We start from the raw sequence: 25,825 nt of genomic DNA on the forward strand, positions 1-25,825 counted from the left end.
CCGAAATATTTTGTTGAAGACGCTCTTTGAAATCGTATCAACACTCCCGCAGTCCCAATGAATTTATAGTTTGCTAATTTTAAGATAGGCCTGTATTAAAACGGAATTGCAAAATCCCGTTTGCTCAAAATACGCAACAATGAGCTTATTTCATGTCAACAATGTGATTACTATTATTAATAATGCACTATTGCACACTTTATATATCAAAGCCACACGATTTCGGTTACAAAATATGCATCTCGAAGTCGATCTATTTTGGTCAACACCATCGCAGTGTTTTGATGGCCGAGCAACTGAAAGATCTAGTCAGCTAAGTCAGCACTACCATCTCCAACTCCACACTATAACAGCTAGGGTGTTGAAAGTCATAGCGGGGAACCTATTGATCGGGAACCCGGCCTTAATCCAAACACGTTGAAAAGGTAAGCAATGTATTCGATACACTTTTCAAAGTAATTTTCTGGAGATCGACTCATGTTGTCATTTTCACCAGACTAATGAATCCGCCATTCATTTATGATGAAGGAATGAGGCCTGGTGCAATAATTTATTGACATCAATTGAAAACTGCGTGCAACGTATTAATTAAATCGATCTGGAATTCAGAACCTTGAAACACGCCCTAAAACCATTGTACACACTTTAAGCTCAGAAAGTCAGCATATAGCCCTTTGTACAGGATCATTAAATGTAATGTTGGAGGCTGTTCCAGGCCACTGAATGTAGTGTTGGAGACTAACAATTAGGCACGGTAGACAATCTGACAAGCTCCCTGCGAGTCACGACATAAAGGCACCCAATTCGTATGATTTGTGGTGACACGCCCGTCTTGGCAATCATTGGTTTCGGGAAATTACGCCAGATTAGTTGTCGAATTTTGACAGTTGTGGACTTGTGGTGATACGTCGTGTGAAGTGGCATACGCAGTGTAGGTTGGGGTTCTAAATCGAAACCCCGTCCTTCTGAAATGCCAATTCTATGTTCAATTTCTACAACGTTATTTGCAACTAAGAAATTGGTATCACGCTGTTGCGTTTCAACCGAACAATATGATGACACTTTCCAAGGTGGAAGCCTCGCATTTCTCAACTGGTATCTGAAAGTGAACAGTAGAAGCCACGCTGATTTGCAATAAGTTTCAACTATGTTTTCGTTTTGTGTGAAAATCATATTTTAATGGTTTTGTGATGCACAGTTCATTTTGTGCACCAGTGATCCAGCGTGTGAGAGTAATGTATTAAATGTGTATTGGGATCGATTTTTGTTTTATGACTAGGCAAAAATTTGTGGTTCCGCGAAGGCTTGAAGATTAATGGAAGTGTTCCCCAAGTTCGTAAAGGTCAACAACCATCATGTACTGCTCTCAAGAATCTTGATCGGAGCACGGGTAGATTTTTCATGGAATGACGAACGTTATCCGTGACAGTGCTCCATTTTATTCTTGCTCGTGAATTTGAATTAAATGCTCATTGCTCACGGCCGCAGAATTGATCTTACACTGCCGCAGGTTGCGTTCCCCATATTTTAGTTAGCCTGTTATTGTGACATTACCAAGTTTATATTACTGAATAAAAATAAAATACAATACTTTTGACGACAGAGAGGATACTGTGTCGTAAAGCCTATACATACGGAAATGGCAGTTCTCAGCTTATCGAGAAAGGTCATGATCAATTATACGCGTAATACACACTTTCTGTTCTATGTAATCAAATGCGTGAAGGCACATAAAATGAATCTCGAGAATAAATGACAGAATAATTCAAAACATTTAAAGTATTTATTAGAACAACTGGAGAGCGGCTCTGAGATATTTGATCGCGTAATCCGGCATGAATAACTTGGTTTCAGGATTTTCGAGTAAAATCATCAGTAGCGCTCTGCCGCTTGAAGGCAGTTGCATCACCCGTAACTGGATATCGAAAAAGCTCATTCCCGGCGATTGTAGAAGAAGTGCCAAGGCATCCGCTAGCCCCGTGTCAACAGTAACAGGAGTAATAATGGTAGTAGTAGTGGCGGTCTGGGCTGGGAAGGTCGTAGTCCGACCCGCAGTGATTGGAGAGGACGTTGCTACCGGAGTTGTCGAAACTGGAGTATTCGTTACTGGGAAGTTTGTTACTGTTGTTGGTAAAAGAGTGTGCGGAGTTAAGGTTGATCGCGGCTGAACCTTTGTATCGTCAACTCCGCTGCCTGGTTCGGTTGCAGTAGCCCGAACGTTCCACGGATCACCAATGAACATACTCTCTGTAAAATATCCGGCGGCCAAAGACACATGGTATGCCCGATTCAAAAGTCTTTCAATAATTTCTGGCGATAGATCGCTTCCCGAAATGTCCAATTCCATCTGGAAATCAGCCACCACCCTGCCGCTAGGAGCGGCCTCATTTGGTAAGGGTTCTCGAAAATCGGTTATATCGGCAGTCATTGAAATTAACTCCAATGAATTATCCGTGGATGAGATATTTTTTAATCCAAGTTCGAATGCTTTCAATAATTCACCTTGAAAGATCGACGATACTCTAGTGAACTCCTTGCTTTGCGGTCCTAGCGTTACCAAAGGCATCGGGTCTATCGGAGCCATGAGGAATATAGATGCTGTGATTGTGAATGTGTAATTATTCGAGTCCTTTCTCGGTTTAATTTTGTTTCCCATACTTCCACTGGAATTGATCAAATGAAGAGTGGAGACAGATTTTGTCATGGACAGCGTCTTTGGAATGCCGACGACTGCTAACTTTTTTTTTTGTAAAGTTGATAATCTGGACATGTTCTCATCGTACCAATTGTATAAATCTATTTCCTGAAGTCCGTTACTGAATGAATCGTCTGCACTCTCTCGCGTTGTCACTTCGTACGTTGCCATCATAATGTCTTGCCCGACAACGTCAAACGATGAAATATTCCACTCTTGGAACAGCGATATGTAGTAATATATTATACCGGCTTCAGACTCGATTGGAGTAATCGCTGGTAGTATGGAGCTTGATGCTCTGAAACTTTTTGCGAGGTCGTTCGCATCGATGCCAGTGGAGGAACCATTATCGAAAACAGTGATCAAGTGATCAATAATCACAGTGTTTCCGTCGGTTAAATCGTTCTGGGTCGTCATATTTTTATCCGGGGTCCTCGTATCCAACAATGATACCTTGATCGGACTTCGAAAATCGAACAGCGTACTGGTCTCTACAAAGCCAAAGGAATCGATCCATTAGTGCTTACGAATCAACCGATATCGGCCTGGTGTAAAATAACCAATTTTTCGTTGATGTTGAGACAGTCTAGGGTTGCATTTAAAACAAATGGTTGTTTAAAACACTTTGTTTAAATAAAATTTCAAACAGTGTTTTAAACAAAGGCCTTTAAAAATGTGTTATTTTCAAGTTGTAAAATCATGCCATAATTGTGTAAATACTTTCCAAAAAACATGTTGTATGAGCCTACGGACAATTACCACCCGATATAGCCGACGTATACGATATGGGGTGGTTGATAACCCTAAAAATAGTCGGTTCAACAGCTATAGTAGCCTAAGTAGATATTTCATCAAAGGAGCTATATTTACCCTATAATTTCAATTGCCAATGCCAATCCACTATGACGTCACAATTGGATATTCGTGACGTCGTGGCTTTCAATAAAAATAAAAAGCATGTTTTGAACAAGGGCTTCGTTTTAAACATGTTTGTTTTAAATTGATTTTTGTTTTAAATGCAACCCGATGAGACCAAAACAACAATCACTCATCAATGTGTTGATTGTAACTTGTAGGCGGGATGTGATTTGTTATTCTTCTCATGTTGACTTTCATTGTATGTCGTTCTCTAAATTCATTACCAAAGTATTATGGTGATTGGTGATCATCATTCTGATATGATGAAGCACTCATATGACAATTAGTATGGTGTTTATAACGGACTTACGTGTTGTTAGGGTTGCATTTAATACAAAAATCAATTTAAAACAACAATGTTTAAAACACGGCCCTCGTTTAAAACATGTTTTTTTTTTGTTTTGTCTTATTAGCCATGCGACAGTGGATTGACATTGTCAATTGAATATAGAAGGCAAATATGGCTCCTTGACGAAATAGGCTTCCGAGCCCTGTCTTAGACGGACCAAAATATCTTTTATCAGGACCAAATCGTTAGCATTTTTACGGTCAGTGGTCATCATCATCATAACTTCCATTATACATACGCACCTATGCAAAACCTGTTCAACCGACGACGATTTCGAAGTTCCAACCATTCCATATCGTATACGTCGACTATATCGGGTGTAAATCATCCGCATGCTCAATAGTAAACGATATTTGGAAAGTTTATACAAATATGTCATAATTATGCAACTTTTGAAAACAAAACGATTTTGTTATCTACTCGGAAAAATCCCCCTTTTAGGCAATTCACAAGCGATCAGAGTTAGGTAAATAAATTTCCCGTTTATATATGTCCTATTTTTCGGATCCGTAAATATGGGAGGGGGCGAAAATTTGTGTGGAGCTTTATAAGGGGGCGATGTGTCGAAAAAGGTTGGGAACCACATATCTAAGCCATAATATGATTCTATCAATAAAGTGGGCTTGTAGCAATAATTCGCACCTAACTTTCCTCGCCCGTCATGTTATATTGCTCATTCAGTGACTAATCGCAAATATTTTACCTCACCTGTGAAGTTTTCGTACACGGAAACGTTACTTTGTTGCGTCACGGCCAATCCATATTTCCTCGTATAATCCGGCACGACGTATCTCATCATCTTATGATATAAACCAGAAGTCTTTCGCAACGCCTTTTCGACGTTGTCTAGTGTTGTGGAAGCCTTGAAAAATTTTGTTCGCTGATTCTTGGCTTCCGCCGCCATTCCTTCCAAAACAGGCCTGGCCAGTTCGATTTTGTTCACTCGCAGGTCAACCAAATTCGCATTATCGTGTAGCAAAGTCAAATCACTCTGTATCTTGGCGATTAGGTTTTCACGAACAACGGAATGCGGGTTCATGATCGATACATCGTAGATATTTTCGAGTCTAGTTATGACGGAAGGTCGGAGGTGAGCTATTCCTGTAAACGTTTTTAATGTCTTGCCCCTACCGCGTAATGTCGGCAACAGTCCAGTAGCTGAACCCAACGGCATATTCATCTGCACTGGACTCGAACCAATTCTTGTTAAAAGCGTCGGCGTCCGAGCAACCATGGAAATTGCTCCCAAGTTTAAAACGGTTTGAAATAACCTATGTAACTCAACGGCGTCCGTATTTACTGCGGCAACGATGTGTTCGGCGATTACGCTCCCTTTTAGAAACGAAGAGACTGCCACGTCTAAAACCTTGCTGTTTTTCCAACCGTAAACTCCCATGAGGTAATTTTGTAAATTGCGCCCTAGGTTCGTAAACGAATGCGACTTTTCATCTTGCAATTGCTTGGAATATACGTAGGAAGTATTCAGAGGAACCAATCCGCCGAACAGTAGCAACTCTGTCATAAGAGAACATATATACAGTATCTATATATACACTCATCGATATTTATTCCAATATAGGGGACATCACAGTACAGAGGTGCACTGCAGAATCCGTACATTGGTCCCTAACCCAATATGTTTTGGTCCGAGCCTGGCGATAACTTAAGGTTGCTATTACAGCCATATTTCATTTCAATTCAATTTATTATTAGCAATTTCATCATTTCAATACACCGCGAGACTGGGATACAATGAGAAGACAGAGAGATGTCGAAACGACTTGGAGAAGTCATTGAAATCATACACCCCCGGACCCAGGCGATGTAAAATGGAGGCATGCACACCAAATGAAAAGTAAAAGGAGATAATATAAAAGGACAGGCTACAAAAGGGGGAGGTATGTGTCGGAAGGCGAGATCGATATGTCAGGTCGTGGTCCTGTAAACTTGAGGGCTGACTTCTATTGATTCAGTAGAAATAGTTTAAGCTCAGTTTGGGCGCGAAACTATGGTACGAATTTTATATAGTTGGTTAGTCGAGTGGCCGTTTGGCTCGATTTAGAGCCTGAATGTTTCCTAAAAAATCCTGAAACTATTAGCTGAGGACCGAACGTATTAAAATGTTATACTTTGTTCGTCCTCGCGTCTTGTTCTGAACCAGGAATTTCAGCTACATATTTTGGAATGAGGATATATAAAGGCTAGGATATGTTTCATGCGTATCGGCTTAAACATGAGACATTCTTATGAAATTAACCTCACTATATGGTGCTATGGTCGTAATATTTATTCATTTTGACCAGTAGATTCGGCACTTATCCAATTGAACGCCATACATAGCTTCACTTCTGAATGAGTATAATTATATCGCTCACCTTCGCAGAAAGTTCCTACTCTCACGAATCCATCCCGGCAATCGCATGCGTAGGATCCTCTCGTATTGACGCAAACTTCGGGGGAGATACAATCATGCATTCCTTCAAAGCATTCGTCGATATCAACACAATTCTTTCCGTTTCCAAAGAACCCGACATCGCAAGTGCAAGTATAACTGGACTGAAAATATAGAAGTATTTCACTGATTTTAATAATCGTAGAATCGTGTAGGGCTCGCCCGAACATTTTGAGGAAGCTTGGTGAACTATATGATCTAATTACTTTGCAGGCCAAGTGTATATGAGATATATGCAGCTGGGCTCTACATATACAATATACATTTATACAATCACTGCACAGTGCACAATAATAATTCGCAAGTTTTGTTGCTTTGCGTTATAATTGCTTCACAAATATGGTATAAAAGCAACCATATCGTTTTGCTTATCCATATTCTCATACATGGTTTTGCAATTGAATCGATAATACGCACCCTCGTGTTGTTACATCTTGCTCTTGCGTGACACGAATGTATACCTTCATCGCATTCATCTATATCTTGGCAGAACATGCCCTGAAATCCTTCCAATCCAATCGGACATTTGCATGAGTAAAAGGCGGACATCCCGAGATCGCAAATTGCGTCGGCAGCGCACTTGGTACTTTGTGCTGACGAAAATCGCGTTGGCCCTTGAAAACGTAGTCAAATACATTCGTTCCTGCCATCGCTTACATCTTTGGAGTATTTCATTGAGGCCTTTTACCATAAAACGGATCGCAGTCTACTCCGTCCTTTGTAGGATCTACGACTTGGCAAAACCGGATTCCATCCCCTTCGTACCCGGCGGCACAGTTGCATTCGTAAGATCCGACCGTGTTGAAGCAAGAGGCATTCACATGGCAACTGTGGGACTGCTTCAAGGACTGCAGAAAAATCATGAGATACACGTAAGATTCAATAAAGTTTTGGTGCCCAAGTTCATAGATAACCGATGGTCTACAACTACTTGTATAATTTCCCGGATTCGCTTTAGCGTTTCAATATCATTTCTCAAGGCCTACGTCAGACTGAATAATCTGATCACTATCATTTTTGAGGCCATTTTTTGGTCTGTTTTTGTAATTGGCCATAGTAACATAGTGTCACTATATCATCTTCACTGGGTTGATCAACGAATTTTACTCACACTTTCGGCGAGCACTCACTCACCATGCATTCATCGACGTCTTCGCATTTTTTCGACAGAGCTAATTCAAAGCCCTTGTTACACTCACAGAAGTATGAACCTGCAGTGTTTACACAGATCCCGTGCACGCCACAATTCGTGTAGTCTGGACTCACGCACTCGTCGATATCATCACAGAAGGTTACTCCATCACCCAAGTATCCGTTTAAGCATTTGCAACTAAAACTGTCAAATAGTGGCTCACATGTGGCTTTGGGATGACAGTTATTGAAAGACGGGGAGAGGCAGCGATTGATAGCTTTGCAGCCGGTGTTCCCTACAACAAAATAAGATTCGTGAAACATATATATTTGAGGGTGGTACCAAGGCCTGAGGAACTCTTGCGCCAATTTACAAGTTTAAGAATGACGGAATGTCATGGTGACGTAACAAGTACACGATGAAGCCTGTACATTCTTGTTCGCTGCTGGATAGTAAGTTTGCTACGTCACTGTGGGAGGGATCTACCAAGTGTTTATTCATAACGCTGAATAACTGACTTGATGTGCCGTAGTGAAACGAAATGCACGGAAATAGAGTGTGCCGAATAATCTGCGAGAAATCGCAGTCACAGGTACATTAATTGGCTGAATGTTATAGGTCTACATCTGCAATCCCCTTTATTGCTTTACTACGGAGCTTCAAGCTGGTATTTGTGCAATACTCGTTATTTGGTTTCTGCTGGTATTAGTTCAAAGCGGTTTGATGTCGCCAACGTTGGCATTAGCGTGTGTGGATTGTGACACTCCGCACTAGATCGATTACTTTTAGAAGATCTGGCCGTTGCAGTTTACATAATATCCTGCTGGTTCACGGTTTAAATCTATAAATATATACGTTTCACGATCATTCTCACCATTTCCGATGTAACCAGGGGCGCATTTACAAATGTATGAAGATCCGTCAATCATACATACTGCGTTCGTCGGACAGGGATCTGAAAGCGAACGTGCATGGTAGCTTATATGTAGCGGTACTCATCCTTCAATGGATGATTCGAACCTTGACTCACCTGAATTGCATGGATTATCTGCTACGCAATAGGTTTTCCCAAATATAGTGTAAATGTTCCTGCATCGACAATCGTAGCTCCCTGCTGTATTGACGCAAATTTCCCGGTCTGGGTCACAGGAGTTTGTAAAATTGCGAAGGCATTCGTCGACGTCTGCACAGCCGTTACCGAGAAGGTCGACTTGGTAACCAGATTTGCAACGACATTCATAGCTTCCTGTAAACGCAACAGGTGAAGGATAATCAGTCCGACCAATATCTACCTGTTTACGCCTATAGTTCTAATTACCGACGGTGTTATAACACTGCTGATCCCTGGTGCACGCCGAAGATAACAAGCATTCGTCGATATCTTCGCAAAGACCCGTGAAATTCTTCGAGAATCCCCTCACACAATCACAATAATAGCTTCCGACCGTATTCACACATATCGACCAGAATCCACAGACTCGTCCCAGACCGCACTCATTAAGATCTGCACACACAAAAAAAAGCGCAATCCTCGACAAGAATAAAAATGTTACAATCCCGTTTTCATCTCAGCCTTTGGTCTTTTAGCTTATATAATATGAAGGTTTATTCGGACTAATGTAGCGCAAACCTTAGATACGTTTGATTTTCATATACCTCTGATTTTGGGGTAATCCTTGAAGTACTGTCCGTTTACAATAGCTGAATCCCTCTGTTGTACTGCGTCTGCATAACTTCTCAGCAATAAATCGGGCGTTACCTTTTCTACTGCTCTTGATGACAGTGACACGACGAAGTCAAACGTAGCGTCCGTGAAGTTTTTGACTGAATATAAATAGTATAACAATGTTTATCTGTCGATATGTCTGTCGCCAAAATGATGACCTTTTTTTAGTCAACACCACAAGATTTCCAGTAATTATCTCAAAATCAGCTGTTTTCAATTTCGGTAAAGGAAATTTTTGGATTTTGAATTAATATGATATGACGCCAAAGTCTTCCACCTGACGCGTACGTGTGTATTTAGCATTTGGGATGGCGAACATTCGCTTTGCGATACTTCAACGTTGTATACCAGTGATGCTTGAATGTTTGGACATTAAAAATGTTGGTTTGGATTTCTTTAAAAAATCCAGCTTTAAAGATCAGGTATTGTGTATCCAAGCTACCCTTCCTAATACCATGTCGTTCACAGGCTCCACATTCTTTGTGAATATGGGAGCGATATGTAAGAGAAAAATGCGCATCGTTCGAACCTTCCCGAGCTTGACACTACTTGTCAGTTGTCACTTGATGGCGTCGGGCGCTGATATAGTCAACAGTACCTATTGCGTACTATAGCAATTTACCTGCACTCTGATTTGCAGCCGCGAGTGCCGTGTCCAACGCTATCGGCATGTGTATGTAATTTCTAAAATGGTGATTATGCTACAATGAATTTTGACGCAGGCGCTATGAGCATATAGGTGCTGATAGTACAAACTGCAGACAGTATCATCCAGCGAATTACGGATACCTATATATGCGTGCCTAATCTAGGCATTTCAAAGTTTGCAATTGTCTGCGGCGGGCTGAGTGTGTCGAATACCGCTTGTACGATACGTGCAGGACTGCAAGAGTGCAAGTGCTTGTTGCCAATTAGTGACTTACGCGTCTGCCGCTCAGGATTTGTTTGGGTTTCATTGATATAGCGTCTGATATTCTACATGTATATATGGAATATAAATAAAATATATGGTTCCACCATGTAGATTACTAAGAGGACTGCATGTACCTCAACGTTTTTATGTTCATAAATCGGCAGAATCCGGCTTGATGCTTGCGCACTGCCCAGCTATTCGATAAAATTTATTGTAATACGCGTTCGTCGTAGATACGTCTTCAAAAGGTAAATTTCTACGTAACAAGCCCGTTGTTTCGTTGCAATCGCTATTGAAAGTTGGGCCGTAGCGCCGTTAGATATGGAGCGCGTAGTTGTTATGGCTATAAATACGAAAATATGCTAAATTAAACGTAAATCGTAGTGGCATGGCTTATGCCAGGGCGGGGCGAGGTAAATACGCCAAATCAACCAAGCAATAGTTTCAGCCGGTAGCGTTAATGCAGTCTAGAACTTATTATGTGGAACCTTCTTCGATTTCGCCTTGCAGGCGAGATCTCATTTACAACTAGGGGCGCCGATAAATGTCTGAAGTAATTACGTGTATTACCGAATATACTTTTCGACGTAATGAAGACGAATGATCCCATAACATCCAATTCGAAAATTTGGAGGGCGAATTTCGCCGCCTGGTGACACTAGTGGATTATTGAGTAATCTTGCAGAGGAGCTCTCTGGTTAGATGGTGTATTTTGCATCCAATTTAGCAAGCATAAACATAGTTATGGGTGCTTACCGAGATTTCAACAATTGCGCGACACCTCGGGCATGTCACACTCACAAGATCGCAAGAGTTCGGACGGGTTGGGTATCTTTCATCTCACGTAGATTACTTATGAATAAGATAAATATATTTGTACTGGTTTACATCTCTAGGAAAGCAGCGTGTAAGGTCGGATATTTCCATTGTGACGCGTCACCATGAGCTTTTGGATCATAGTAGCAAAAGGTCAAGAACCATTGCTTTATATGCGTTCATACTTTATGAGTTACGACGGGGATCAAGACCTGAAAATGTTTGGAACAGACATGGAACTTACCATATTGCAAATGACGTCTACGTGTCTATTCATTTTTGGATTATATAATAGACATCAGTATCATTCTAGCGAATAATTAGGACTTAGTTGCGCGAATCGCTCTTAAAATACCACCGTCACAGTTGTTAATACGGATTCCGACTAATTTTGGATATGCGTCAATTCCCTAATGCAAATTTTATGGTGATTATCCGCGTAGATGCATTGGGCGGTCATCGCTTATATATCAAGCGCTGGATGTGCAAAAAGAAAGATTAATACTACGCACCTTTAACCGAAGCCACTTCAGGCAGGCGAAAGCGAAAGCCACTTTTTAGTTCCGCCTCCAGCCTCTGCCTTATGAGAGAATCCATCAGGGCTGTACTTGGAGTCTCTACGTTGAGAATAGAAGTTCCAAGAAACGCGTATGTGTCTGAAAGTGCATTGTAGCGTGATTGTTTTAATATGAGATGGGGTGCATGCATTCCGATTACTATCAAAACCAGTGGTTCCCAAACTTTTTCGGTGTGAGGGCCAAATTTAGAATTCCAGAGTACGGTCGGGGCCGCACGAATACTACGGCTATGAAACGGACTCAAATAGTCATCATGGCTATTTCGGAGTAGTTTAATTGCCCTGGCGAGATTTCAAAACTGCACACTGTTTACTGCTACTTATCTGCTGCATTGAGTGTCCGTTGAGTGACTCAGCTTTTCTCGCCTAAACGCGCGAAGCGCGAGAAATTTCTTTAGTTTCAAGACTGAATCGGTCAATATGACCGGGAATTGCATGTATTGCTATCAATTTTCATCCTGTCTCTGTTCACGTAATCGGATTTACCAGTAGAGCTGAGTGATGTGTGTTTGAAAAGGTATAGGCCCCTTCAATAGTAATTAAACATCTCCGGGGGTATACCCGTCGGCAGGAACGTAACAGCACTTCGTCAGGACCCCTGGCTCCCATAGGGTGATAAACTGACCCCGCATCACGTTGTTCGCTATCGCCACGAAATTAAAGTTGTACTGTTTAGTGAGACAGCGCGACGCGCGAATATTTCGATAATTCATGATAAAATCGGTGAATAAGATCGGGAATTGCATGGTTGTCCTCTTTGCCCACGTAATCAGATTTACCGGTAGAGCTGAGTGAGAGGTGTCTTTGAAACTGCAGACCCCGTAAAATTAAACATCTTCGGGCGGGTGGTCCCCTAGGTGTGACTTCTTTACATGATGTTATTTCGTGACCTCCTGTCTGCTATATCAAAAAATGTAGAATTGCCCAAACCTACCAAACTGAAAGATCACACGATTTCAGATTGGTATTTCTTCACTGGCATATAATTTCCTTTCCTGCGGGATGGTATTTGTCTTGTGAGGTTCAGATTGCCAAGACAAAAACATTCGGCGCCAGTCATTTAGGCGCCTATATGGACAATTAAACCTACATGTATTTTGTATATATAACGAAGTTTTTGGTATATCGAAGTTTTTTGTCAGCATAAAAGCAGTCCTTTACGGCCAAGGCTTTCTCGCTGCCGATCGTTCTGACACACTTCTTGGAGTCACTTGTTACATAGCCTAAAACTTTATATGTCTTGGTGCGTTGTGGTGCGGTCATGGCCAACGCTGATATGCCCATTTCTATAAATCTTGCGTATTTTTTCTTCGGGAAGAGTACCCAATAATCAAGATATGTGGTGAATTAAAATCGCGCATAGCACGAAAATTTTTTGAAAAAGTTTTATAAATTGTCTCAAAGTACTCTATAATTTATGCTAATTCACGATATAATTTTGGGCCCCCTTCGAGCTCGGCCCTCCTCAATTGGGGGGTTTGGGGTGCGGCAGATACGGCCCTGACTATAGGACTACCAATTATGTTGCTTTTAGCCGGCTAAGCTGTATGCATCTCGGCGTATTCAACCGTGAGTCACGTGTTACACATCTAGTTATCATAGGGTTACCATATACGTCCTCTTTTAAGATGATTTGTCCTCATTTTTGATTTTTTTTTGAAGTGTCCTCGGAGGACGCCCAAATGTCTTCTTTATTGAGATTTTGTCTTCATTTTTGAGGATTTTGGTTACATATAGGTCCAAATTCGACTGATATTACATTAAGTCAGCAGTGTAGGAACGCTACGGCGGCTATTTCGGGAGCTGGACCGGAAAATTGACCTTTTTTTTAGTCAACCACCTGGTAATGTGAAAGAAAAACTGTATTTTCCGGGAGTTGAGCCTCTTTTTCTTTTTTAGTCTAGCGGCAACGAAGTGGGAAAAATTTACCATTTTTTCAGGATTTTCCTCCGGTTTTGAAAGTTATCAATACCCATTTATATATATAGCTACTGCTCGTTCAACTGGAAAGTTAGAGCACATTGCATTGAAACAGCAGTGACGCAGCGTTAGCAGTCTATACTCACAGCTTTCCTGCAATTCTATAATTAAAAACTACAGAGGCCAAGCCAAGCAAAAGTATTTTATGAATATAAATTTTATTTTTTGTCATAAATCTATTTCTTAATATATTTTGGGGGCCGCAAGAAAGCCATCTGAGGGCCGCATGCTGCCCTCGGGGCCGCACTTGGGAATCACTGATCAAAACTATTGGTATTTGAGAGGGTTTCGAGTGCTACATTCGTACTCTCGAACATTGGTAGACACCCCACCTTTAGACAGCGGATATTCCTGCAAGCAGACTTCGACAACTATATGATTCTAGTTGTCTAAATTAGACAAATTAGAGCGAAATGCCGGTAATCTAATTCTAATCTAATTTGTGAAAAGTTTCGATGCTCTAATCTAATTTCTGATTTTCGTCTAAATGCTGCAGGAGAACTACATAGTGCGAAACGAGCCATAAGCTTGCTGTACAGACATTTGCTATTCTCACCGTCAGAAGAATGAACTATGATTGATAGTAACGGAACTTCACTCAATGTGCACGTTTTCGCGAATTTATCAATTCTGATTCTAAACTAATTTAAAAAAAACTGTGTATCTGTAATTCTAATTATATGCAATTTGAAAAAAAAAACTTTGTAGCTGTAATTTTAATTATAATATAATTCATAAAAGCTGAAAGTTTTCTAGTTGTACAAGTCTGCCTGCGAGGATCCTAAAGAAGCATTTCCTTGGCTATTCTTTGGGGATAATTGCTAATGTACCAGTAGCACATTTCCCCTGTTGTGGAATTGATAAATTTGTTTATAATATTCAGTAGATATATTTGCGTTCAGGTTGCTGCTGCGATAGTTTTATTGTCGACAATCTACAACACTTTTTCGCGTAACCTTCACACAAAATTTGTCGCCAGATTTTCTTTGCACCCCACGCGACATGCAATAACGAAGACTCCATTTTCTAGTCATTTAGGCGCCGATTTATCAGACTTTCTTAACTTCAGACCTATACATTACAAAAGTACTATGCAATGTCCATGGAGTAAGAGCTTCCGTAATGACCCTGATATGAAGTGATAAAATGACATGTAGGCTATACATCTTTTCATGGGCTCTATCTATATGATATTTGTTGATATAATCGTTGAAAAATTCTTCCATATTTGAGATACGAAATCGGTAATTAGGAAATCAGCTGCGCACCAACACGTGGCGCTGCAGGCTTACTTTTGGCCGATGAGCTGAAGTAGTATTTCGGATAAAAACATTCATTTTGCGCGGCATCGTAACAGCATCCTCGTACGAAGCAGAGATATTTCGACATGCCCGCGTAACCGCAGTCGTCGTCTTCGATTATTTCTGCACAGTTATCTGCAAATATTGACCGAAATAAGATGCATGATACTAACATAAATATAAGTAATAAGTCTACAATGCATATTTATATATAAATATTATTATATTTCAACTATATACTTATAAACATATATCTTACAAAATGAATATGTCCAAACGAGTTGCCGGGTCCTGCACTCTCGTGTGTTAATTCGTATTGCGATAAAAAATGCTATGCGGTACTATATTATCAGGGGCCGGCAAAGCGTGGTACCAGTGTCACAAGTTATTTTTAATTATTATTATTAATAATGTTTGTTGCAAAATGTGAAACAGAAGTACTCCGAATAGAAAACAATGGCGTCCTGAAACCAGTTATACGCTTCGCAGTTCTATGAATCCATGATACAGCACAAAAAACATCGATTCAGTCAGGTTGATGCGCTTGAAATTTCTACTTTTTTTATTCCGCGCTATGAGTACATCGATGATTTTCAAACTTTTCCTATGTATCACGAGCTCCTTACAGCAAAGGTTGAAGCTCACGGAAGCCAGCACCATTGAAACTGGTTCTTGATTTCTCAAAACCAAGCACTGGAAATCAATGTGCGCCCTTATACGAATATTCAGTGCAGACTATAACTGCCGATAAATTTTATTTATCTTGAAAACTTTCTTCGCGCGATTTAGTGTCGCCGGATTGCTTGATTTTATTAATAATTATGAGAGAACGGCATCCTAATATCTTTACCAGATAGCTAGGTATATGCTTGATGGTATATAATATAGCCAATACATATAGTAGTATTATTGTTGTTGTTGTTTGCGGAATTCTTGGTGTTTTTCGACTGCAATGGTCATTTACACTTGGCAGATATTATTGTCAGGCATCGAGGTAACGGATTTTGTCGAGACGCATGACCAATGACCAATTTAGCGTTGTTCAAAAGTAACTTTTTGTTCCAAATTTCACTCGCTTAGTGATAAAATTGTCAGGTTGCCTAAAAAACGCTACACACCAAATTTCAGTAACTTCCGACCTGTAAAGGCCGTGCAATCTTGAATTTAAATTTCGACCATTTTTGAATTTATAGCATTTACGGTGGAAAATTTCGACACTTCGGTATGACCAAACATCTTGTTCCGGGCATTTCTGAGAATAATCCTTTTTTCACGCATTTACATCTTGATAAAGGCCTGTGATAGAGTTTGGATGATGAAACTGTTAATATATGAAAATTGAATATAACACTGATTTGGTGGAAATGAGTCAACGAAATTGAAATAATCTTGTATAATTGATGGTGTTATTTAAGCAAATAAAATACCGCCTTTACTGGTAGGAATTCACCCAAATTTGGTGTGTAGCGTTTTTTCAGGTAACCTGACAATTTTATCACTAAACGAGTGAAATTTGGACAAAAAAGATTTTTTAACAACCCTAATGACCATTGACCATGACCAATTGACCACTTGCGCAGCATCCAGCAATGATCCCCAGTTATTGTATCGATACTGATTTTGTAAGCTATGTAACTTTATGGAGATACTAATTGCCGGAGATTGCAAGCTGTCGATTAGAAAGTTTTTTCATACCGCTTACCTTGACCTCGTACACCGGATGCAATGATGGCTGTAATGAGAAATAATGAAATCGATCGTCTGCTTTGTATATTCCCACCGTAATCACCTGAGTGTAACATCCTCTCTAAAGCAAGTGTAAAATATACGGCAATCATTGATATGAAAGCAATATGCATTACCAGGCAATATATATGTCACCCATAAGCATAAGACTTCATCACGACTCGGTCGCTTGGTATTTGATGACACCGTGTGTATTCTGAACGGTATAATTATGTGTTTCTAACTGGAGATTTATTACAACGACGATATTGGGGGTGAAATTAGCTAACGCACACCGCGACACGGAGTCATTTTATTGACGGCTGCAGTGCGCAATTGAGAGCGAATTTGACGTATGCGTACTTGAGCTATAAGTGGTTAATTTGCCTTTAGGGAGGAGAGTCTGTCGTGTTTTGTTATCATGAATTTTTCGCGGCTCCTATTTGTTGGCAAGTCTAAAATAGTACGGGTGTTGCCATTTGTTATTACAAGGGCTTAGTACAGGTGCTGATATTGTAATGCTTCTGAACGGACTATATGATTTTCCCGAGTGTGTAATCTTCAGCTCACAGTGGCTTGAATGTACGAGGCTGTAATTTTCTTTTCATCCTTATTGTAATCCTGACACCGTTGATGAGTTGGAATAGCAACTGTACACTCTTTGGATTTACCGCTAGACGGTATGCTTGAGCAAGTGAGAAAGGTTTCGTGTATCACAGTCACACACGCCTAACACCAGGGATACCTTAATATCCCCCCCGGTATGCGCACATTCGCACACGCAAGCTGAATAGCACGAGCATCGAGAGTTCTCCACAGGACATCAAGCATAGATCTCGGGTCACCAGCTTTAACTGGGTAAAGCGCTAGCTTACTTTTTCAATTTGATATGGTGCTGCGGACTGTAATATTTCCTTGCTGCAGCGCTGACAAACGCTGTTCCGCTCTGAAAGCAGTAATTCTATGGGATATCACGTCTTTTATTCCGAAATCCAAAACCAACCGCGGGCCTCGGAATATAACCTGAGGGTCCGCATGTGGCCCGCAAGTTGCTGTCACCTTGCACAGATCGAGAAAGCAGATCATATACTACGAACAAATACTATTGATGTGTGCGATAACCAGACAACCTTTTCATTTCCATGGGAAGTATAGTGTCGTGATCTATTTGTTAACGGATTTGTGGCAGTTGTTTTGTATCGAATATAATTTGAAACATCATCATGGTGCCAAACATACTGTAATTATTTTTTTCATCGCTATTCCTGGATGTAAGACCACGCACTCTTAGCGAAAGAGTGTGTGTTGACACCCAAAAAGTGTTACAGGAAAACGGAACCTAACTCAGAGTTATATTGAGGTTATAAATCCTACGTGCGTATAAATTATATATTATAAATTATAAATCCACCAATCAAGGATAATCCGAAAATTATCAACGTAAAACTCAAATAGCTCCGCTTCTACTAGTAGGAATTGAGGCAAATTTGTTTCGCATCGTCTTTGAAGACAGCTCAACAATTTCATGGGGCTGACAGAAGAATGTTAATTTTTTTTATTTTCATTAAATTAAAAAATTAATTGGATCTGCGGAGTCTAATACTTGTTAGAATTGAACCAAATTTAGTGCGCAGCGTTTTTTAGGGTATTCTGACAATTTAATCAGTGAATGGCTGGAATCCAGAAAAAAAGTTATTTCTGAACAACCCAAGTGCACACCTTCCTGCGTCCCTGTACGTGCAAGCATCATATGAATTAAAATGCAGTATTTGATTTATACCGTGGTGTAAGTCTGAGGTATAGGTTCTGGTGCAAAACTGCGAGATGTTAGATTTGTATATATTTTGTAACTTTGTGGTCGCGTAGAAAATTTCTTCTCTAAAATAGGGTAGCAAAGCAAAAAATTTTGAGCAGCCCTGCTCTAGTTAAACAAGGCCTCAAATGACTGAAGGTTGTGGACTCCTGAGGACCAATCCACCGGCCTAGCCAGACAGACTATTTTAATCGAAGAACAGTTTCGTCAATGAGGCGACGTGATTGATACATTGTGACCAATGTTCCCTCTAAGCTACACACGTGCGCAAATGCGCAGTGCTGACACGGTATCTGCGCACAGAAAATCCAAGTTGCGCACGAAAAATTCCAAAGTGATGACCTTTTTTCAGTCGTTACGCACTGTTGTCCAAGGGTCTGCGCAGTCAGTTGGTGAGTGTGCGCAGACTCGTCAAATATTAGAGGGAACATTGATTGTGACGTAGACGGAATCGACAACGTGATGTCCAAAGTACCAAAATTAAAGTAGTCAGAACGCCTTTTACCGCCTTACGATACGCGGCTGGTCCCCGAGGTCAGCTATTCCCTACTAATGTACTATATTAGGGCCACAGGCTTGATCATGTAGTATCAGATACCGATGGGCGTGGCGAAGGCGGGTTCGCTATCTTAGCTTCATCATGTCGCTTGTCAATGCCTCATCCCGTCACGGCGATTATCGCGAAATATTCCCTTCCAAATGACATTCCCAATCACCATGGGCACTCTACGTCTTCCGTCCTTTGTAATATCGACCTTTTGTCATGCTGGTTCCGTATGAACGTCATATTACTTGAAATTTCATTAAAATCCGGATCGATATTGGCGTATCGTACTGGGACTTGCGGTCACCGCAACGCTCTCACTGCGAATGGCTGGCTTACATCATTGGAATGCGCCTTTGCGAAAGAGTTCTGAGATTATGGCCCTGCGGTTACGGGAGCAGTAGTTCAACAGGTCTGGGTCGTTCTGGCGATAGGCAATTCTTGTGAATTGATGTAATTCAGTTTGCAATTCAGCATTGTTGTGGGCTTGGCATCAGTGTCGATGAGTACGCCTGATGTACACGGTACACGCCATTGGCACAACTGCCACATGTCACGTGATATCGATCATTTAAATGCAACGCTTTCATGACCGTGGGCCACTTTTACTTGGAACATTAATAATAACAAGTAAACGAACTCGAGAAAGGCATGGAACACATGACGCGGGGGTATTTAAATATCATTGATTTTCTGTTGTTTTGTTGATAAATTCTAAGTACGGTAAATTGTGCGAGTGTGTGTTGTTGAATCTCGTTCAGGCTGTACTACCGGTCTATTTTTCTTATCATCACGTAATATGGGTAGGCTATCTGTATTTCCAATTTGTTTCACGGTATTGACCGTTGTTCGCTCTGGGCTACGTGTCAGTCGAAAAACCCTAGTTCAGTTTTTTAAACCTGGGGTCATGGGACACAGCAAAGCGGGGGATGCGAGATACATCGTGCAACTGTACGCTATTTAGAGCCCAAAATATGTCGCCAATCAACATAAAGTGGAATACATTGTGTTCAGATTTATTCAACTTAAAAATTTTCTTCGCGCTAGGCACGTTTACACATCACTGTATTTTCTAATTTTATTAGGTCTGCCCCGTAACAAAAGTATGGGTCCCCTTAAACAAAAGAAAGGATAACAAAAATCAGACGTACACATAATTTACAGAAATGAGCCAAACGGCCTTCGCAATTATGAGAGAACGGTATATTACTAGTATCACTTGGGACCGGTGCGATGCTCAAGTCTAGGTACGTGCAATCGTGCATGTGCTGCGCGACCTAATGGTGGGAGACTATTAGGCACCGGAATTACGGTGCAGGCCATAAATTCCACAGGACATACCAAGACGTTGGAAATGTCGGCGCACATTCTACTCCGTGAAGTGCGCTGGTAAAGAATTCGATGGAAACGAAACCTTGGCCCCAAACACTCCGCGAGATCATAACTATTTCAACATGCTTCCGCAAAGTAAAAAATTACAACGAACCCGCGAGTGTGTCACGAAGAATTGGACGCGGCTTAAGATGCACGCTACTTCTACAATGTACAATGTCGTGCACTAAATTTTCAAAGTCAACACCTCCCTAATCTCTCCCGGTAAATCTGATCACTTGAGCTGAGAGAGGTTAGAAAATTAATATAGTATTATAAGCAAGTACCAATATAGTTAGTGATTTACATTGCATAACCTGAAATAATTTCTCTCTTTGCGCCAGTAAGACAACAAATACGTTGTATAGGCCGATGAAATAAATAGATAGCCGAAGTCTTGCGTTCGTGAATCGCGTAATCTGGGCATTACTCGATACGGAAAGAGTATGTGTTGTTTGTGAATGTGAATGGTAGTGGTGAAATGACCAGTATCAGAAGTCGTGTTGAAATGAAAATCCTATGGGGGCTCAAGTCCATCGTTTGGTGGCGGCCCAACAAAATGGTAATCCGATCCTGGACAATAAGGGCTACGATAAATCTGAATGAAAGCTCAAGTGGTTTGAGCGCTAAAAAGGTTAAAAAGCTCTGGCTGTTGGAAGAAATTAGACATTATTTTCTGAAAAAAGATTACATAACCAACGAAACTGAAGTTTTCAAGAATTTTGACTCGACGGAAAATATTGTTGTGACCTATCATGCATTGATGTTACGATTTATCGTTACTTTGTGAATATAAAATTGACTCCGCATCGAATTATATATTTATCTCGATACATGGCGTCCAGAGCGGTCCATGGACAGTGGACACGTGCGCATGCGACATAATAGCATGCGACACTTGTTCATGCGACGCATGAGAATGTGGATTGAAATTAGGTTTCGTTTTTGGGTTCTAAAGTCACATGCTTAATCGCCGCATGCTCTAATGTCGGGCAGCCGTCCATAGAACATTGAAATAAAAATAGATAACCATTTCTTATCATATTCACTTGAATACCGACGAAAGATCTTAAGCGTATTGACTAGCAAGCAATAGACTAGTATTATGGCCTTTGATCTCACTAACAAGAATCCCTTGGGTGACGCCACTGGAAAGCACCTCTAAATAACTTATACGCTATTTTGCACATTCCGCTAAATAAAATTGGTTTGTTTCGTGGTGGAACCCAACTGTTTATTCGCTGTCTTGTATCATATTTTAAATTAAAAAATTAAAAAAATAGCAGGGCATATCCTCCTAATTGTCAGAATCTCATTACAGCATTTGTGCCCTTGAAAATTCCCGCAGTGCATCGGTGCATTGCATCGGCTTAGCCGTTATTTACTCACAGTCCTGACAAAACTAGAGATTACTTGTAGCAAACGCAGTGCGAAATTCCCCGATGTAAAGAATGGTTCCTAGAACTGTCATCCTAAAAGCTTTTATCATGAACTTGAGACAGTCGAATTCGTGTATTGCCCTGTGTGTACATGACAGATTGAGGTATCGGGTATTTGATTTCGGCGCGCATACCGAATCAAGTCGGAGCGCAGGGATTCAAGTTGGGTGAGAATCTGTAATGTGACATTGATCAAAGGGTCACGAGAATGGAATCATGTCGAAGATTGATTGGTATTGATTTCGGACCGACAATGGTACGCGTACGCGGGACGCGGCGCATCAAATCATCTCGATGACGCAAAGTTCCATAATGCATGAGTATGGCTAAAACTAAAACGATTATAGTAAAATGCGAACAACACAATCAATTAGGTTTGGCTTGAACGATCTTGTAACCAGTCATAAGCTACATGATAAGTCGTAAGAAGTTGCCTAATATATTATATTCATGTGCGTTACAGTAGGACTATAACAGCTTGATGTAAGCTCACTATCAAAAAACTTTCGATGATGTTGTCACTTATTGTGAAATCGAAATATATTGAATTGCGTCACAGATTGAACTTTTGGTAGGCTCGGGTGTGCCTAGTTTTGTACAATACAAATACAGATCATGGTAATGGTGCAGATCCAATCGTCTTCTTCTCTAAGAAGACCAATCGCATTCATCTCTAGCTGAAACAAGGGTTTTGCTAAATGTATCGATACGGGGCAACGGCCAACTTGTTCTGTAGCACACACTGCAACGTTTACTACTATAGATCTGCTGAATTTACTTCGGGTCCAATGACGCTATGGATGCTTAGTTACGGTTATACGGTTACAGGAATTATAGTTCCCAGAGTGCTTGCACACTGCACTGCACAGTCTACAAGTGCTCACTGTGCACCGTGCAGCTATAATATGTGATCCGACTACATATCTTCACTTCTACATGGTATGGTATGTTACCGTCGTTCTGAGTGATCGGAGCGATTCCTGTATCATCACTCACGTAGTAAAAGCGGTATGATTACGTATTTTTTTCATGATGGTTCCTGATAATAATATCTTGGTCGGGAAAACTATCTTCAGCAGTGAAACGAATTTAGTTCGACCGCACGCATGCACGCACGTATATGATGGAGTCACTGTTCGGCATGTGACAGTCCGCTCGGCGATTGATGGATTCTTGGAATTATTCTACCCGAGTGCCTTCCATCCCTTTTCATTCCCTAGTCCCTTCGGCCTATATTGAAGCCGAAATCCTTCTCCCCTGGCCATAAAATAAACAGCCTGATGACTACAAAAAAGGATATATCCCGCTGAAAAAGGCTAGTCCGCTGTAAAATGTCCTAGTACCGATATGCCCATTTTTCGAACGCGGGCCGCATTGTATTTGTTGCAAGGTACCGCTCGCCACTTCCACCTGTATTGAGACACATTTGGAAGTTTTTCACGATCGGGCAGCTGAATACAAAATCCTGCACTTTCGTTTGCTGTGACTTTAAGAGATCGATGAATTTGGCATGTAGTTTAACGATCGGGTTTCGTTTCACTTTCGTTAGCGGTCTCCATGTGAACAATATGGCATGGCTTGTCCCAGCCAGGGTTGTAATGACTCGAGTCATGAATCGACTCGAGTCCGACTCGAGTCACGATTTTCGACTTGACTCGAGTCATTCATTCAAAATACGGAAATGACTCGACTCGACTCGAGTCAATCTGTATATTGACTCGACTTGGACTCGAGTCATTGCGCATGACTCGAACCAAGTCATTGACTCGAGACTCAGGCGGCCAAGACGGACATTTCATTGTAATTCCGAAGCCAACACACTGTTGGGATTTCGTCTGTTGGCACTGGTACTTGAAAATGCGACCATAAACTGCTAAAAGTGAGGAAAATTGGTATATTATAAATGCGAACCATTCGATATCACCAAACAGAGTTATAAAAAGTGGGTTTACCAAGACTTCAACTGGAAACTGAGCAGTCAACACAATGACTTGGACTCGGACTCGAGTCATAATTCCATGACTCGGACTCGGCACTCTGCTCGCTGACTTGGACTCGGACTTGACTCGATGGTGAATTGAAATGACTCGACTTGACTCGAGTCAAAACTATAAAAGTGAGATTGACTTGTGACTCGGAGCCTTGTGACTTGGTTACAACCCTGGTCCCAGCATCGAAGGAATCTAATGAAAATGCTGTAGAAGGTAACATAAAGTTGTCGCGTGGGCTTCACTTTGTAGGAACCCCTGCTCTAGGACATGCAATATACATATCCTGAGTGCGTGACGCCAAATCGCCGAATTCGTCCCTGCGAATGTGCAATTCTCCCCAGGATGGGAGCCTATGAATGAAGCATCACGTCAAGCATGGTTTACATTTGCACCGATAAAACCAAAACTCTTTTCCAAGCGAATTTGTCGGAATATGTGCAAAATAGTGTTTTGATCCTCAAACGTTATAAAAATGTATAACGGACCGGGGCGCCTGTTTCTCGACTCTTAAGGCGAAATAGCGTAAATAGGGCAGAGAAAGGAAACCAACTTAGATCACCCAGACATGGGGTAATCGCGATTAGTTATCGTAATCGATTACGACGATTACAGCATTTTCAAGTAATCGTAATCGCAATCGATTACATTCTAGAAAAATCCGAAGTAATCGTAATCGTAATCGACTACTTCCTATATTTAATCGATTTCTTAGAGGAAGAACGATTACTTTTAATCTGTACGTACAAGAACTATGACATAAACTGAACATTCGTCAACAAGGAAGAGATATTATACCAGGTTGAGGTTAGCGATAGCACAAACGTCTGACTTCCAATCGTCACTGCTCATTATTACGTCAGAATTAGCTTTGCTCGTCATTGCGTAAGAAGTATCTACATATAATATTGAATGAATGCTTTGTTGCGCCGATAGCAGACGATATATATCAGTGGTCGGGAACCTTTTTCGTCTGAAGAGCCATATTGACCCAATATTTTCAATTGTAATTACCAAAGAGCCATACATGTCGACCAACTGTTACGTCACATTTGAACATCCGTGACATATTGTTAGTAGCACTAATATATGGAATTCGGATAGTGTGTGCCGTATTTTTCTGCCCGCATGGGTAGGTGGAGTCAAACATGGCCAATATAGGCAAGTGAGGCAGGGCCTCAGATGTCGCCAGGGGTGAGTGAACGAAAACTGTGAACACTTCAATGGTTATTGGTACCTTTCATCGATTTTTATGAATGACTAGATTTTGAACATTTTTATTCCCAAAATCTCGCAATTGATACATATTTATTATTTAAATAGCTGGTTCGTGGTACAGAACTTGAATATAGCTTTCAATACAACATCCATTGTAGCAGTATATTTATTAAACTCGAAGACTTTTCGGGTGCCTCTTTTCAAGAGTTATCGGCACACTAAAGGGATTTAAACAGATTTAAAAGCAAAACCAAAAAGGCAAAGTATGACGCAACAATCAAAATCACAGACCATGAAATTCGCATCGTATCAATGGCAACAATAACAAACTACGAAGTATACGGACATACGGTACTATAGTAGCAGCACAATTTGTAAATAAACAATTACACGCACGGAACAACACGCACTAATGAGAAATTTGTAGGTTATAGAGGAAATCTTTCTGTCTGCATAAAATAGGTTTGCTCAACTGAATAATAGTAGACTCCAACACTTTTAAATGAAACACAGACCTACCACGCGCAATGACAGTGAACATATTGTCATCATAGTGCTGTGCACAGGCAAGGTTTTCGCTCAGATGCTGACCGATTGACGAAGCATATGCTTGGTAATCATCATAGCAGTCTGTTGTATTGAAAGCTATATTTATTATTCGAAAAAAAACCGCGAAAGGATAGGTAAGGCCCAGATGAGGCACAGACGGGCCAAGCCCTACCTGCGGCAGCGGCAAATCATCGTAAATAGCTTAGAATTTATAATCGCTGATATTAATCAGATGTAATTGTCGCGCTGATTATGAAAATCTAAGTATTGATCGACTTCTAAAATATTCGGCGTAACGTTGCGTTACACACCTTCATTC

At 40.8% G+C, this 25,825-nt stretch overlaps 1 pseudogene across 1 annotated transcript; it reads right to left on the reverse strand.

Annotated features, from left to right (window-relative positions):
* Nucleotides 1-546: 546 nt before the first annotated feature.
* Nucleotides 547-19,184, reverse strand: LOC145457591 (uncharacterized; annotated as a pseudogene). The gene is made up of 15 exons (XR_013920932.1): nt 19,114-19,184; nt 17,155-17,269; nt 16,562-16,666; nt 15,486-15,552; nt 14,812-14,994; nt 11,514-11,870; nt 9,203-9,370; nt 8,577-9,050; nt 8,421-8,501; nt 7,549-7,841; nt 7,103-7,262; nt 6,832-7,028; nt 6,338-6,518; nt 4,671-5,477; nt 547-3,186 (listed from the first exon to the last, which is right to left on the reverse strand). The product of XR_013920932.1 is annotated as an uncharacterized LOC145457591 (transcript).
* Between the last annotated feature and the right edge of the window lie 6,641 nt (nt 19,185-25,825).

The sequence above is a fragment of the Botryllus schlosseri genome, chromosome 15, assembly GCF_051294905.1.
Source record: "Botryllus schlosseri isolate E-star chromosome 15, Bs_hap1, whole genome shotgun sequence".
Classification (NCBI taxonomy): Eukaryota; Metazoa; Chordata; class Ascidiacea; order Stolidobranchia; family Styelidae; genus Botryllus; species Botryllus schlosseri.